We start from the raw sequence: 17,391 nt of genomic DNA on the forward strand, positions 1-17,391 counted from the left end.
TTTTTACTGATGATGAAACAATATGTATCTGCATATTAGTCATAGGGTGTTGTCAGTATCAGTAATGAAGAAAAAAATTAAGGTGTAGTCAATTGGGAAGTCTTCCTCTTGTGTGTAATCTCGAATTTGTTTTGAGAATAAGTTTTGTCCGGATGAGGCGAAAACTATGGGGTTTCCGCCACCGCCGTTTGTGGGCTCTACTGTGCATTCATTGTGGTAATACGAACCGTTTATCTTGTAGTGCCCGCAGAGTAACTTATTCACGTAAAAAAATCAACTTGATCGGACATCGATAGACATATCGAAAATTAAATTTTGTTTTCTAAAAAAGAACGGCTTGGATTATGTCAATAATTTATAAGTTAAAATGTCTATGACCTTCTATTTTATACACGAAAATTCAATTTTTGATATAACTATTGAGGCTGGGTCAAGCTGGGGGGTCCCAATTTTGTACCGTAGGTTGTAGTAGTTATGCTCTCAAACAGAGTGTAATGAGTTCCGTGTGTAATTATTTTTTTTCCGGAAAGTGTACGAGTACAATAAGTTGTGCACAGACAGTGCACACAATGCATTTTTGAACCCATTTTAGGTTTCACAAAGATAATTGAAGTCATTTATTTTGGTCAAAATATGTTGTTTAGGGTTCTTGTGAAAAATTAGCTCCATTTGATATCAATAAAGACATTTATAAAACGTTCAACTTTGTTTCAGAATTCAGGCCAAATTTGAATTTGAAGTAAAGTTGGACGTTTCGTAAATGCTCTTACCGATATTGGGTTGAACTGATTTTTTATGCGGACCCCAAAGCGGCTCCGATCATATTTGTGGGAGCCGAGATGGATCCAGAATCTGCTCATAACTTCTTGTATGCGTAGCGGGTCCCCCCCCAATGTATTTTTAACTATGCTAAGTATATTGAGACTTGAGGGTTCATTTGAAAATGTTCGTTTTAGGCTCCATAAATTTCAGAGCCGGTCCTGGGTGGAGACACCCCATTAAGATAATAATTTTCAGAAAGTAACCATAATACTTCTTCTATCTCTCAAATTCTTGGATTAAATGTTCTTATATGACCCCATTAAACAAAATGGTAAGAATGAAATATTGGATTCTGGGGTTAATTTAGAATTTTCTTTTACTGAAACTATAAATATTTTATTTGCTAGTTTGGAGTGAATTTATTAAACAAGCGAAATATGAGAGTTCCAAAATTTTGTGGCTGGGGAAGAACCCAACTCATGGACATGGTGGGTTTACTGCCACTTGCTCCGGCAGGTATAGTGCAAGAATATCCCGGTTTGGGTCATTAGATTTAAGGCTTGTTTGTTTGGACGTAAATTGTTTTTATCTATTTTTTGGTGTTTGGTTGTATAAAAAATGAGGAAAACGTTTTACATGGAAAATATGTTTCATTAATTGAATGAAAATGACTTACCCTTAAATCTTCCGTACGTTATTTTTTGAAATGAACCGGCTGCTTTCTACTGCAATTCTCACAGCTCAGTTTCCTCGATCGTCAGTCCTTACTCATATTCAATTTCCTCTCTCTCTCTCTCTCTCTCTCTCTCTCCAAAATTAAATTCCACCGTTAAGCCCCCCTCTCTACACTATTTTGTGATTTCTAAAATATTTTTCATATGCCAATCAAACACCAAAAAATAAAAGTTTAAATTTTGTTTTTTGAAAAAATAATTTACAGAGAAAACATTTTACGTTGTAAAGCAGTTTACATCGAAACAAACAGAGCCTAAATGGAGTAATATTTTTGGGCAAAAATTAATTAATTAAAAAGTAATTCAAATTTTGCATTCAGAGGCTTTAAGACTCTTCAATGACCGAACAACCAAACACCTGTTTGCTTCCAAATAGGGGTGGTAATCGAGCCAAAAAAGCTGACTACAGTATTGCTCAAGCTAGGCTCAACTTATTATTATATACGTTCGAGCTTGGCTCAAGCTTGAGAATTTTTGAGAATAAAATTTTCAATCTCAACTTACATATGGAATTTTTTGATTGCGATAAACTTAACTCGGCTCGTGAAATGTGCAAATCAATCTCAAGCTTGAGCTTAAACTCGTGAAGTTTCAAAATCCTGCAGAAAAAAGCTGGAATTTTTCAATAACAAAAAGCATTTTTGTATGGAAATAGTATTCATCATCCTAATCAATTAAACAGTGTAATTCTCATATTTGTTGGACGGTGTCTACAGTTGCCTCCACTAGAGGAGATTTCCGACTTCTTATATGTGGTTTCTTTTCCCCTCTTTTCTACTTTCACGGTCCGATTTTCATTGCAGATTCATCTTAATTATCGCAATAAACGTACAATGGGGTTCACAATCCGGTTTTCAATATTGTAGGTTCATCTTAAATAACTTTTTCTCGTTCTGTTTTGGTCATTTACGGCTTCTTCCTACAGTTCTTTGGAAATAGTGGTGTGTTATCCTCAACCCCCATTTTTTAGAGGAACAAATGAACAATAATAGGTGGTAGAGAAAGGGTAGATTGCAACATGCAGGGACAAGACCTGAACCCGAGTGTTGCGACTCACGCCTAATTGACAATATTTCATCTGTTTGTCGGTATGGCGACGCCCCATTAGAATATAATTTCCAGAAAGTAACTACTTCCTCCGTTCCTAAATAATTGTCTTCTACGAAAAGAATGTGCGATTTTTTAACAATAAAATAAAGTATTTCCGTGCATAATTTTTTCAATTTCTTCGCACCACATTAGAAAACTCAATTAGATCTTTAATTCAGTTCAAAGAAATTGAAAAAAGTATGCAAGGAAGTAGTTCATTTTTTTTTTCCTCAAAAATTGCACGTCTTTTCTTGGATAAAATATTCTTATATGACCCCATCAAACAAAATGTTAAGAATGAAATATTAGATTATGGGGTTTATTAATTTAGACTTTTCTTTTACTGAAACTAAATATTTTATTTACTAGTTTGGAGTGAATTTATTAAACAAGCGAAATAATAAGGGTTCCCAATTAAATTTTGTGGTTGGGGAAGAACCTAACTCATGGTGGGCTTACTACCACGTGCGCTGCCGGTCTTTTGATCATGCATCTTGCTCCGGCTGGTAGTGCAGGAATATTCCGGTTTGCTTCCAAATGGGGGTGGTAATCGAGCCAAAAAAACCCGACTACAGTATTGGTCAGGCTATACTCAACTCATTATTATATGCGTTTAAGTTTGGCTCGAGCTTGAGAATTTTTTGATAATAAAATTTTCAATCTCGAGTCAAATTTGGAATTTTGTAACTGTGATAAGCTTGACTCGGCTCGTGGAATGTGCAAGTCAATTTCAAGCATTCAAGCCTGAGGTTAAACTCGTGAAGTTTCAAAATCCTGCACGAAAAAGATGAAACTTTTCAATAACAAAAACCAATTTTCGTCTTTTTCTAACTAAACCTTAGAGTATCTCCAATCCACTCGTTTAATTTTTTTTTTTATCGTATGTACATTTTGGTGACCTATATGACATTTTTGATGACACATTTTTATAATTTTTAAATAAAATTGCTCCTCAAACTTTATTACGAGAGTGCTTATATACTACGAGAGTGCAGTGCCTTGGGGGAAGCACAGTGATCCCAAACCTTCGCATAGCAAAAATAAGTTCAATCTTGTGCTGATTACAATATAAGCGAAAAAGCTAAGGAAACTAACTGAGAGGAACTGATGGGCATGCGGGGCCTACTCTGGGTCCCGCATGGATGATCTGAACCATTCAATAGTTTTTTTTTTTTTAAAAATTGAGTCGATCTCGTGAAAAATCAGCTCAATCCGATATGTGTAGGTACTCAATTTAATCTTCCATTTTTTCATGGATTCAAAATCTGAATGAAAAATGGAAGATTGGATCGACTGCCTACACATAGGATTGAGTTGATTTTTCTAAAGCCCACTCGGTTTTTTTTTTTTAAAATTATTGAACGGCTCGGATCATCCGTGTGGGGCCCAGAGTGGCCCCCATGGCCGTCGGTTGCTCCCGTCGATTTCCGTAGCAGAATTGCACTATAACAAGTGAGAGTTTTACTCGGATCAATAATATTGACGAGACTTCAGCGAAACAAGCCAAAATTTTAAGGCAGTCTCTTTTTTTTTATTATTATTATTGTCAAGCGGGAATTCATAGATAACCAGTACGAGAACAAGCATTAGAAGTGCTAGAAAGTTCGAGAACGAACTATAGACACACAACAAAAGAAACCTAAACTAGTCAAGGATCTGCCTAATGTTTAGGCAGTCCTGGATCAGAAACTCCCTAACGGATATTGGAGCTTGAGCAAGGACACAATAAGCTTGTCATTCTGTTCGGCATCCACTCTAACGAGGTGATCCGCACATTGATTTGCTTCTTTGAAAATAGGGGTGCATGAGCCTTGACTCTGTCTGGTGCAGGAGCATCTTTGCATCATTGATGATTGTGCTTTGTGGATGGTTCCCTGGATTTCCTTCATTAACGAGATTGACAGCCACGAAAGAATTATGTCCACGTTCACCAGCCCTTTCTCAAGAAAAAATGTGAGCCTTCTGTGTATCATTTAAGGCAGTCTTTGTCATAGAAACAAGGAGTGAATTTGGGGTTCAGGGCTATAGACAGTCTTTGAACTCTCTGTTGACTAACATATTAATACCCCGTTGACCCCTTCTGATGCATGTATACAATATTGAAAGAAAAAAAAAAACTATGAAACTCTCCGCAGCCACATGACCTATTCTCTTGTTGAAATCACACAGATTTTGATTTTTTATTTTTTTTTCTGTTCAAAAGAATGATAAAATATTGGTTTCACTTGTCATGGACTTAAATATGAAACCACATGTATATAGACATATATCCTCAAGGGGATGGACACAACTACTTAACCCAAAACATAGGGTATTGGCACAACCTCAGGTTTTCTAGTGCAGGATTCCGTATTCACCAAGGTAGGGTACAAAACATTAAATTTTAGTAATATGGTTTTTCTCTCTACCACCACATGCTCCTAGTAATGATCTGCTCATGCAGAAATGTGTGGTTGTACTCACGCACCAAGTACCTCCATTGATGGGGATGGCAATGGAGTCGGTTTTCGGAGGTGATAATCAACCGATAATTGGGCTAGTGGAGACAATATGACAAACCCTAGCACTCTCCTGCAGGTAAGACTCCCGATTGGCACGCGGGAAGTAAATATAGGATCCATAACAAGTGGATCACAATGAAATGAGGTGTGCTTAAGGCACAAATAAAGGGGCAATCATTAATCAAGATCAAGAGTTTGTCCAAAAGGGGCAATCAATCAAGATCGAGAGTTTGTCCAAAAGCCTTCAGAACTTTAACTTTGATACGATGTTGAAACTTATATTCAACCCAAAAGCTTAAGCTATTTGTTGGAGAGGTCCTAACACTATATCAAGTGATCACCCATTCAAATCCAAGTAATTTGGAATTGTATTTTCTCAACAATACTATGAGTTATTTTATTTCACTTTTGGCATTCATTATGTGTGATACAGAAATAAGTAATTTTTAAAATTTTCCAATAGAAGTATTCTAAAACCAATAAAACTATGGGTATGTACACCAAATATACATTGATCAGAGCCGCTCAATTTATTTCAAACTATTTTTTTTGAATCTCCAAAAAAATTAACTCAGTCGAATATCAGTAATGGCTTGATCAATTTTTGTTCAATTTCCTGACAAAATTGAACAGAGAATTGATCAATCCCTTACTGATACATTTGAGCTAATTTTTTATAAGGATCCCAAGGAAATATTTTAAATAAATTTAGCGGTTCCGATAATTTGTGTGGGACCTCGAGACAGGTCCACACAACCTGCTGTACATATTTGGTGGGATACAGGGGTTCTGTAGTGCAAGGGTGCACTACAAGATTGTAGTGCAGCATTCGAGCCATCCATCTCAGAATTAAGGTCCTAATTTCATCTCGAAACACCTCTGCACTACAAGACCCACAATTCCACATTTGGCGCACCCCAAATGGTTTTCCCATAGTTTGATTCTAAAACCATGTACCTTCAACATGCTCAATATTTTTTTTAATAAGAACTTCCCAGAGTTGATATGTATGTTGTCACATCCTTGATAAATTTTGCAACCTCAAGTGGATCATAATCACTTGTATTTCTCTTTAATACTCCAATTGGAAGTAGGGTGGTGAATATTCTTCAAGTCCCTTGTTCCTATTCTCCCGTGTTAGATTAAATTTTGTAACCTCAAGTGGATCATAATCACTTGTATTTCTCTTTAATAATTGGAAGTAGGATGGTGAATATTCTTCAAGTTCCTTGTTCTTATTCTCCCGTGTAATTATGACTAGCGTTTTTTCCGTTCGATGCACAGGATAACAAATATTTCATTTGTTTATTTTCAGTCTCGTGTATCGAACACCCAAAAACGCTAGTTGATAAAAAATATAGTTTAATATTTTATTTGATCCTGTGTTCAATGGATGCTAGCATTGCTCACATTCTATATACTGAAAGACGTGTGATGAAAAATTAATTTGGAGTATCACGTGACGGTGCCCAGTGGCATAAAATAATTTTCTCTCTCTCCCGCCCTCCCTCTCCCACGTTTCCCCCTCCCCTCTTTCTCTTTCTCTTTCTCCCACTTTCTCACATTTCTCTCTCTCTCTAACTTTTTATAAACAAAAAATAAGTGAAAAATCCAAGAAATTAGAAATGAGTGTTTGAAGACTTGTGGATCTCAGACATATTTTTATAGCATATTGATAGATAGATAGATTAGCGTAACACAAAGAAAGGAATCTTTGTGACATTCCCTTGTGGACACCTTTAATTATCACGAAGTAATTGTGATTTTGACTTTTAAACCTAATAATGATTTCGCATAGTGTCAAACTCTTATTTTAGAAAAGAGAAAATAGAAAGAGAAAAATCTAACTAATTAAAAAATCTCAGGGGAGTAGAATGAGAGAGTAGAGGGAGTGTGGCAGAGGATGATGCAAATTTTTCTTAATTTTTCCCGCAATTAACTTTCGGATTACGTTTAATTTTGTCAAAATAATATTCTTGATATTTGTGCATGCTTTAGCTGCCAAGGTACCAACCGATACCAACCAGGAGAGAGCAAGAGAGTTGAGAAGACAGAAGAGTGAGTTCTCTTTGTCCGTTTTGTGTACTTCACGTGGAGTTTGGCTAAATGAGCACGAAAAAACAAATAAATATTTGTTTTTTATGAGATCGCATATCCAAATTTTACAGAGGTCAAATATTTTAAACTTAGAGGCCGTTTGAGGGTTAGCGCGTTAATTTTAGGGCTCAAGAATTAGTCGAAATGCGTGCAAACTGACCCAGATATCTAATTATAAAAAAAAGATGTGGCTTTGTTCTCCTAAGTTTTTTGAGACTTTTCTTGTTTTGTCCTTATTTAAAAAAATTTGCTTTTGTTTGTTTTGTGTCAAAATTTTGTGGATTATTGATTCATCTCGACAAGAGGAATCGAAAAAATTTTGTTTTTTTATTTTCACCCAAATATTTTTAGAAATATCCAAGATAAAGCCCAAAAACCTCAAAAAACCGGCTTTTTGAGATTTATCTTGGATATTTTCAAAAATATTTGGGTAAAACCAATTTTTTTTTGAGTTTTTCGATTCCTCTAGTTGAGACGAATTAATAATCCTCAAAAATTTAGCGAAAAACTGACAAATACGAAAAAAAAATTCAAATAAAGACGAAACAAGAAAAAGCCCCCAAAAGCTTAGGAGAAAAAGGCAAACTCGTCTTTACAAATAAAATATCGCAGTCATTAACTCTCTACAATAATAATCCTTATCATATATTATGGCGGCTTAAATACTTAAATGTTCCTTACAAAATAGCGTTGGTTTCAATTTCGCCCATGTAAAATTTTTAGTTTCAATTTTACCCTTCTAGTTTGTGACACATTTCAATGTTATCCTTTCCATCGATAAGAGGAAGGAAGTAGCCTACGTGGATAACGGAAGGCTTATGTGGGACCATTTTGGACACCAGGGCAGTTAGTACGTCTTTCCCATCCCACTCCCCACTCATTCCCCCTCCATTTCCACCACCACCACCGTGTAAACCCTAATCCTATATTCTCAAATCCCCATCAACGTTTCACCCAAAATACAATGTCTGATAACTCGTCCTCTCCCTTGAATAAGATACCTTTAAGCCATTGCAGTTGGTCGTGTTGGAAATTTATTATTTTAATATTAAATTTTTGTATATTTTCTGGTGCTAGACTTTACAAGTCATGTGTATATTTGCGTAAGAGGCTCTTATCTTAGCGGTTGTTTGGATATTCAGGCAAATCTAGAAGGATAAAGGAGAATCTCTAGTAAATCTAGAAAAATCTAGCAAATCTAGAAAGAATCGGAAGCATATCTTTCATATCTATCCATATCTAGCAATCTAGAACATATCTTTCATGTTTATCCATATCTAGTGAATCTAAATCATATCAAGATCAAATCTATCTATATCTAAGTGGATTTAGTAAGAGATTTAGTTATTAATGAAAAGATATCCTATGGGATTTAGTCATTAATGAAATGATATGATATGGATTCTTTCTTGCCTATATAAGGCATGGTTGAGTGGTTGTGTAAGTAAGTAGTATCCTAGCCAAAGAGAGAGAGAGAGAACTCCTTTCAACACTTGGTCTATCTCTCATACTCTTTTCTTCCATCTTTGTTCTCTAAATAAAACTAGTTTGTGAGTTTTAATATGAATGTTAAAATCTTGGGCAACGTGTAAGGGTATTCTTTTGTGGAGCTTTGGGTTCTCCTACTTGTGCAGAGTAGGTCCGAACCATACGATAAATTATCGGGCTGTTATATCCTGGAGGGGACAAGTCAGAGATTTTCTACTGCACCGATTTATTACCGTAGAGGGCTTGAATCTCTTTAAAGAGAGCGAGATTTCCGCGACTCAGCCTGTTAATTTGTCCATTGTAAAGTTTATTTTCGGTGTAAACTTTTGTAATATCACCAACAATTTTTAAGGAGAATAAAAAATGGACCAAACAGCTGAAAAACCCAATGAAAATATCAGAGATCTCAACAAGCCCTTCAAGTTCAAAGGAGCTCACTTCAAGCGATGGAAAGGCAATGTGCTCTTCTATCTCAGTCTCCTCAAGGTGGCCTACATCCTAACTGAGAAGGATCTCAACAATGTCTCCACCGATGAGATGACTGATGATGAAAAATATGCTCATCTTGAACAAGTTGAGTAGTATAATGCAGATGAGTATAATTGTCGGTATTATCTTTTAAATTGCCTTGCAGATCAATTTTATGATTATTATGATACTACTTACTCCACTGCAAAGAAAATTTGGAAAGCCTTGCAGAGCAAATATGATACTGAGGAGGCAGGTGCAAAGAAATATGCAGCTAGCCGTTTTTTCCGCTATCAGATGATAGATGGTAAATCTGTTGTGGAGCAACCGCAAGATTTCCAAATGATTGTGGTGGAGGTATGGTCTGAAGGCATCATAATTGGGGACAATCTTGTGGTGGCAGGCATCATTGACAAATTACCACCTTTGTGGAGAGAGTTCTAGAAATCGATGCGCCACAAGCAAAAAGAGACGTCCCTAGAGACCTTGATTACCCGCATCCGAGTGGAGGAGGAGGCTAGAGGCCAAGATGCACTTATGACTCACGAGGGTAACAGACATTTCACCACTAAGGTAAATTTAGTTTCCGCAAAAAATAACTTACCCAGAGGTCAGTTTTCAAAGAATGCTTATTTAAAGCCAAATAAGAAAAACTTCAAAAATAAGGGTAAATCTCGTGGTGAAATACAAATGAGAAAAAATAATTGGAACCAAGGACCCTCTTCACAAGCACAACAAACTAGTGAGTGCTTTGTCTGTGGCAAGAGTGGGCATATTGCTCGATTTTGCAAGTTTCGAAAAACACAGAATGCCCCACAGGCGAATGTTGCCGAGGAGCCTTTTGTGGCTATGATAACAGACATATATATGGTTCAATATGTGGAAGGGTGGTGGGCAGACTCTGGTGCCAACAGGCATATCTGCTATGATAAAAATTGGTTCAAAACTTATACTCCCTTTGCAGAAGAAAAAATTGTAATGCTTGGTGACTCTATTACTACCAAGGTACTTAGGAGTGGCGAGGTTGATTTGAAGTTTACCTCTGGACGTGTGCTAACTTTGAAAGATGTGCTTTACACACCGTCAATGAGGAAGAATTTTGTAATACCCGTCCCGAATATTAGAGTATTTAATTCATCTTTTAATTGAATTATATGTTTTTGGGGTTGATTTGTTTATGACGGAAGTTCGAGGGGCTTGTATGTGATTCATGGGTGGAGCATAAGTAAGTTCATGTTTCAATTGCATACAATAATTTTTCCCATGGCCTTTATCAAATATCCTGGGAGATATTTTGGGGGATATTTCTCCCCTATTCTCATCTTGTTTCCAACGTAGAGAGAGAGAGAGAGAGAGAGAGAGAAAGAAGAGGAATAGAAAGAAGAAGAAGGAAAGGAAGAGAGGAGAGCTTGGAGTTTCTTGGTTGTCTAAGTTGTTGATCATCTAGGTAATTCCATGTTTTAATTGTTAGATTTCATGTTTGGGTAAGCCTAATTTCATGCTTTAATAGTTGGGTTCATGCCTTAATTAGATAATGCAAGTTGATTTGGGTATGAGAAGAATACCACTTGAATATTTTGAATTGTTGTATTTTAAGCTTCTTGATTCATGGGGTTTGAGTTTCTTAAGTAGCTCTTTGATATACATGAGTTAAAGCATGATTTGGTGTAGTTTGAGGAGTTTTAGATGTGGTTTGAGTAGAGAAAAAGGTTGGGAATCGGAAGGAAATCGTGCTGGATTTTCGCTGAAAAACCCAGTTGGTACCCGTACCACTTTTTGGTGGTACCTGTACCGACGGATCAGAATTGAAACATTTGGGTCGATTTTGGGTGGGTACCGGTACTGAGTTTTGTGGTACCTGTACCTCTCGGGTAACTTTTCAGCAATTGTTGTGGAACTTCGTACGATCATATCTTTTTCATCCGGACTCCGTTTTGGGCAAATTATATATCAAAATTCGTGTACCGAAAGTGTACTTTCCATTGGTGGTGGTCTCAAGAGCTAGCTCAAGGCCAATAAGAAGTTATGGTTAAGATAAGACAAGTTGATCATAAGTTTTCAAACCGATATCAAGAGTTATTTTATATTTGAACTTTATGCTTGTTTCAAGACACTTCTAGGTGTTGACATGGACATATTTGTATTCGATAGTCATCGTTTAGCTTCTTGTTAGCTTTGTAACTTTGTGCTGAGTATTCGTGGAATTCGTAACTAATATGAGTTAACTTGTGGCTAGGTAAAGAGCCGGTCTTTCAGGAGGTGCCGAAATCTTAGTTTGGCATACTTTGGTCGATACGAAGGTGAGTGTGTTTGATATGGTAATGTTCAATGAGATGTTACAAGGTGGTGATTGTATATCATGCTATTAGAGATCTAGCTAATGATATATGTTTATTGGGTGTTGATTGTAACCGCTAAAGGGTTGTGGAGTGAGTCACACCATGTCGTGAGCCATGCCGTCTAATTAACGGTGAATGGGAATGTGGTGTGCGGGACACAATGCCTTGGTTACATGGGAATGTGGCAGACGTGCCATTGCGTGTGTGATGTTTTTACATGTGGTTATATAATTGAGTACTTGTGTTGAGTTTGTGTGAATTACATTCAAGTGAGATATTCTTTCGGGTTGTGTGATATTTTATTGAATATATTCTATATCTCACACACTCTGGTTTTCCTTTTTGGATTGCCAGGTTACAGGTGGCCGTAGAGTTGGTCCACTGCCGGTCGACGTTTTGGGGACACTTGTATTAGTATCGAGTGTCGGTATTTTTGGTCGAATTGGTTGTATTGGGTCAAACTCGTACTTTTGCTAAACTCTTTTGTGAGTAATGTTTTTCAAGTACTCTTTGACTTCGAGTTTGTAAATATGTTGGGTGTCGTTCGTACAATGCAAGTTTGTAATTATCGTAGACACCTTGTTTATTATTAATGTTAAGTCTTCCGCTGGGGTTTTACTCTATTTCTTATTTAGTTGTCGTATAGTTGTTTGTCTTTTGTGTGGAATGCCACGTGGCCGTGTCGGTTCGGGCCCACTTCGGGTGTCGCTCCGGGGCGGGGCGTGACAGCTTGGTATCAGAGCTAGTACGTTCTAGTCTCTGTGTGGAGAGTCGTTTGGGGTTCGGTAGTGGACCATAGGAGTAATGTGGTTGTCGAATGGAGGGAGAGTTTGCTAACGGGTGAGTTATATATCTAATATTGTGTTTGCTATTGGTTGTTAAAGTGATTGAAACGGATATTGGGAAATGGCTTCGGAGCATACAGTTCATGCCGAGGATGCTGCGTCTAGTGGTGATGAGGTTCAGCAACCTGAAGTTCCTGTACAGCAACCGGTTGTAGGGGCTACCGATAGACTTCTTGCAGCTGTGGCCTTGCTCGCAGAACAACAAGCAGCTCTTATGCAATGGCAAACTACAGAGGCAATGACTCGTGGAACGGGCACTGGGTTACTTGAAAGGTTCAAAAAGCTATTTACCATGGAGTTTGAGGGGGCAATTGACCCAAGTGATGCAGAGGAATGGCTTAAGGCTGTGGAGCGGGTGTTAAATGCTATGGGGGTGACAGACGCACAAAAGCTGACATTGGCAACTTTTAGCTTGAAAGGTGAAGCTCGAGATTGGTGGGAGTCGTTTGAAAGGCAATGGACTGCCCCTCTGCCAGGAGTTATACCGGCGGTACCGCGAGTGGTGACGTGGGAGCTTTTTGTTAAAGGGTTCAATGATCACTACTTTCCGAAGAGTTGGAAATTGGACCAAGAAGCGGCATTTATTGAATTGAGGCAAGGTAGTATGACTGTTCCAGAGTATGAAGCAAGGTTTGCAAAATTGTCAAAATATGCTCCAGACTTGGTGAGCACGAAAGAAAAAAGATGTCAGCGGTTCCGAAAAGGACTTTTAGCGAAGGTAGCTACAAGGTTGACTACCTACGAGCAAGAGGAATATGCTCGGTTAGTGGAAATGGCCAGGATGGTTGGAAAGGATATTCAGGACTACAACGAAAGCCGGGAGTCACACAAGAAAAATAAGACGGAAGGTGCGGCATTTGGTAAATCCGGAGGCAGTAATAACAAGGGTGGGGGTCAAAAATCTCAAGTTACCAAAACTCAAGATTTTGGGAAATCACAAGGGGGTTCCACGGGGTGGTGGAAAGGGAAGTCGGGACAAGAGACTAATAGGCAGACAATGAGTGGTGCTACAACAATAACTCGTCGATGTTTTAATTGTGGATCAACAGATCATTTGATGAGGGATTGTCTGAATACAACAAAGGGTTTCAAGTGCTTTACTTGTGGAGAGGTGGGGCACATGGCGGCTCAATGTCCTCGGGTACAAGCGCCAGCGGCATCTTCGGTGGGAAGTGCTCAAGGAGGTAGAGGTGGAGGAGCTAGTGGTTCTACGGCAACGGGTAGGGTGTTTGCGATCACACGTCAAGGGGCACAGGCTTCACCGGGGGTAGTGACAGGTACTTTGGTTATTTCTGGTATTTATGCGCGTGTGTTGCTAGACCCTGGATCTACGCATTCTTTTGTGTCTAATGCTTTCATTAAACATTTAGACAAGCCTGCTAAACTTTTAAATGTTGCTTTAGCTATTTCTACACCAGTGGGTGAGGTAGTAGTTATTAATGTGTGTTACGCGAGTTGTGGGTTGGTGGTTGGGGGAAGGAGGTTATTTGTAGATTTGTTGCCGCTATATATGACTGACTTTGATGTGATCTTGGGTATGGATTTCTTATCGGAGTATCATGCCGTTATGGATTGCTTTAATAAGGAAGTTATATTTCAATTACCGGATAGCGTTGAGGTGAAGTTCTGTGGTGATTTAGTAGTGAGTTCTACTTGTCATGTTTCGGCTCTTAAGGCCAAATCTTTATTGAGTAAAGGTTATGAAGGGTACATTGCTTATGTGGTCGACACCGAAAAGAAAGCACTGAAACTAGAGGAAATACCAATTGTTAATGAGTTCGCGGATGTATTTCCGGATGAGTTGCCGGGTATCGTGCCGGACCGTGAAGTTGAGTTCACTATCGAGTTGTTGCCGGGTACTAATCCGATATCTATTACTCCGTATCGTATGGCGCCGGCAGAGTTGCTTGAGTTGAAAGTGCAGCTAAAAGAATTGCTGGATCGGGGATTCATTCAGCCTAGTATATCGCCGTGGGGTGCGCCGGTCTTATTTGTTAAGAAAAAAGATGGTTCCATGCGTATGTGTATCGATTATCGACAGTTGAATAAAGTGACGATTCGGAATCAATATCCATTGCCTAGGATAGATGATTTGTTTGATCAGTTGCACGGGGCTACAGTATTCTCCAAAATTGATTTGAGATCAGGTTATCATCAGATTAAAGTAAGGGATAGTGATGTATCGAGGACAGCTTTTCGTACCAGGTATGGTCATTATGAGTTTTTGGTCATGCCATTCGGTTTGACCAATGCTCCAGCAGTTTTCATGGATTTGATGAATCGGGTATTTCGGTCGTTCTTGGATACTTTTGTTATCGTGTTTATCGATGATATTCTTGTTTATTCTCACACCAAGGAGGAACATGAGGATCATCTACGTATCGTACTACAGGTCTTACGTAACAATCATTTATTTGGGAAGCTTAGCAAGTGTACGTTCTGGTTGGACAGTGTGGAATTCTTGGGGCACGTGATTTCTGCTGATGGAGTTTGTGTAGATCCTAAGAAGATAGAAGCGATGGTTAATTGGGAGAGTCCCAAAAGTGTTTCAGAGATTCGAAGTTTTCTTGGCTTGGCGGGATATTATCGGAAGTTTATTCAGGGTTTTTCCGCTATTGCTTTACCGATGACGAAATTGACTAGGAAGGATGTGAAATTTGTATGGTCTGAAGAGTGTGAGGGCAGTTTTCTTGAGTTGAAGAAACGGTTAGTATCGGCTCCAGTTTTGACAATTCCGATTGGTACGGAGGATTTGGTGGTTTACACTGATGCTTCATTGCAGGGATTGGGTTGTGTTTTGATGCAGCGGGGTAAAGTTATAGCTTATGCGTCGAGACAGTTGAAAGTTCATGAACAAAATTATCCTACGCATGATTTGGAGTTAGCGGCCGTGGTTTTTGCTCTCAAAATTTGGAGGCATTATTTGTATGGAGTATCGTGTGAAATTTTCAGTGATCATCAGAGTTTAAAATATTTATTCACGCAGAAGGACTTGAATTTGAGGCAGCGACGATGGATGGAATTGATAAAGGACTACGATTGTTCTATACACTATCACCCAGGTAAGGCGAATGTGGTTGCCGATGCTTTGAGTCGAAAGACAGCGGGAAGATTGGCTTGTATACAGTGTTCGAGAGTGTTGGCTTTCACTGAGTTGAAACAAATGGGAGTGGAGTTTTCATTGAGAAGTAGTGGAGCTTTGTTAGCTAGTTTCAGCGTTCGACCTTTGTTTATAGATCGGATCAGAGATGGGCAGTGGCAGGATCCTGATTCACAAAAGTTCAGACGGCGTGTAATGAAGGGGAAAATGCCTGAGTTCAGTATTCGGGATGATGGTATGATCATGTTTTGTAAGAGAATGTGTTTGCCAAATGACATAGTTTTAAAGAAGGAAATTTTAGATGAAGCTCATTGTTCTGCATATGCTATGCATCCGGGAAGCACTAAATTGTATCGTGACTTGAGAGAATATTTCTGGTGGAGTGGTATGAAAAGAGAGATTGCGGAGTATGTGGCTGGTTGTGAAACTTGTCAACGAGTGAAGGCAGAACATCAGAGACCAGCGGGTTTGTTGCAGAATCTTCCAATACCGGAGTGGAAATGGGATCACGTGACGATGGATTTTGTGACAGGTTTGCCACGTTCAAAAGGGGGATACGACTCAATTTGGGTTATTGTTGATCGGTTGACAAAGTCGGCTCACTTCTTACCGGTTAAGACTACGTACACCACGGATAAGTATGCTAAGTTATATGTTGACGAGATTGTCAGATTGCATGGGGCACCTATATCTATTGTTAGTGATAGAGATCCTAAATTTACTTCTAGATTTTGGTTTAGCCTACAACATGCTATGGGAACTTCTTTGAAATTTAGTACTGCATTTCATCCACAAACAGATGGTCAGTCGGAGCGGACTATACAGATTTTAGAGGATATGCTAAGAGCAAGTGTTCTGGATTTCGGTGGCGGTTGGGAAGAGAAATTGTCGTTGGCGGAATTCGCTTATAATAATAGCTACCAGAGTAGTATTGGCATGCCACCGTATGAGGCCTTGTATGGCAGAAGATGCAGGACACCGATTTGTTGGGAGGATGTAGGTGAAAGGAGTATGTTGGAACGAGAGTTAGAATTCATAAAACAAACAGGTGAAGATGCCGAGGAGGAAACACTAGGTCCAGAGTTAATACAACAAACAGCAGATGGTGTTAGATTGATTAGAGAACGTTTGAAAATTGCACAGAGCCGTCAAAAGAGTTATGCGGATAAACGGAGACGTGAGTTAGAGTTTGCGGTTGGTGACTTTGTATTTATTCGTGTTTCACCTTGGAAAGGGGTTATTCGTTTTCAAAAGAAAGGGAAATTGGCACCTAGATACATTGGTCCTTATGAAATTGTTGGAAGAGTTGGCGTTACAGCTTATCGTTTGGCATTACCGGTTGAGTTGGCTCGGTTACACGATGTGTTTCATGTCTCCATGCTTCGGAAATTTGTGGGAGATCCATCACTTATTCTGGGTTCGGAACCGTTGGAACTTTGTGAGGATTTGTCCTATGAGGAGACACCGGTTGAGATTCTTGATCGAAAGGAGCAAGTTTTGCGTTCTAAGGTGATACCCTATGTGAAAGTATTGTGGCGGAATCACAAGGTTGAGGAGGCTACGTGGGAGGGCGAGGAGTCAATGAAACAAAAGTATCCGCATTTGTTTCAGACAGGTAATTCAATTTCGGGACGAAATTTTCTAAGGGGGGGAGAGTTGTAATACCCGTCCCGAATATTAGAGTATTTAATTCATCTTTTAATTGAATTATATGTTTTTGGGGTTGATTTGTTTATGACGGAAGTTCGAGGGGCTTGTATGTGATTCATGGGTGGAGCATAAGTAAGTTCATGTTTCAATTGCATACAATAATTTTTCCCATGGCCTTTATCAAATATCCTGGGAGATATTTTGGGGGATATTTCTCCCCTATTCTCATCTTGTTTCCAACGTAGAGAGAGAGAGAGAGAGAGAAAGAAGAGGAATAGAAAGAAGCAGAAGGAAAGGAAGAGAGGAGAGCTTGGAGTT

This window comes from Rhododendron vialii, chromosome 5a (genome assembly GCF_030253575.1).
Source record: "Rhododendron vialii isolate Sample 1 chromosome 5a, ASM3025357v1".
NCBI classification, from domain to species: domain Eukaryota; kingdom Viridiplantae; phylum Streptophyta; class Magnoliopsida; order Ericales; family Ericaceae; genus Rhododendron; species Rhododendron vialii.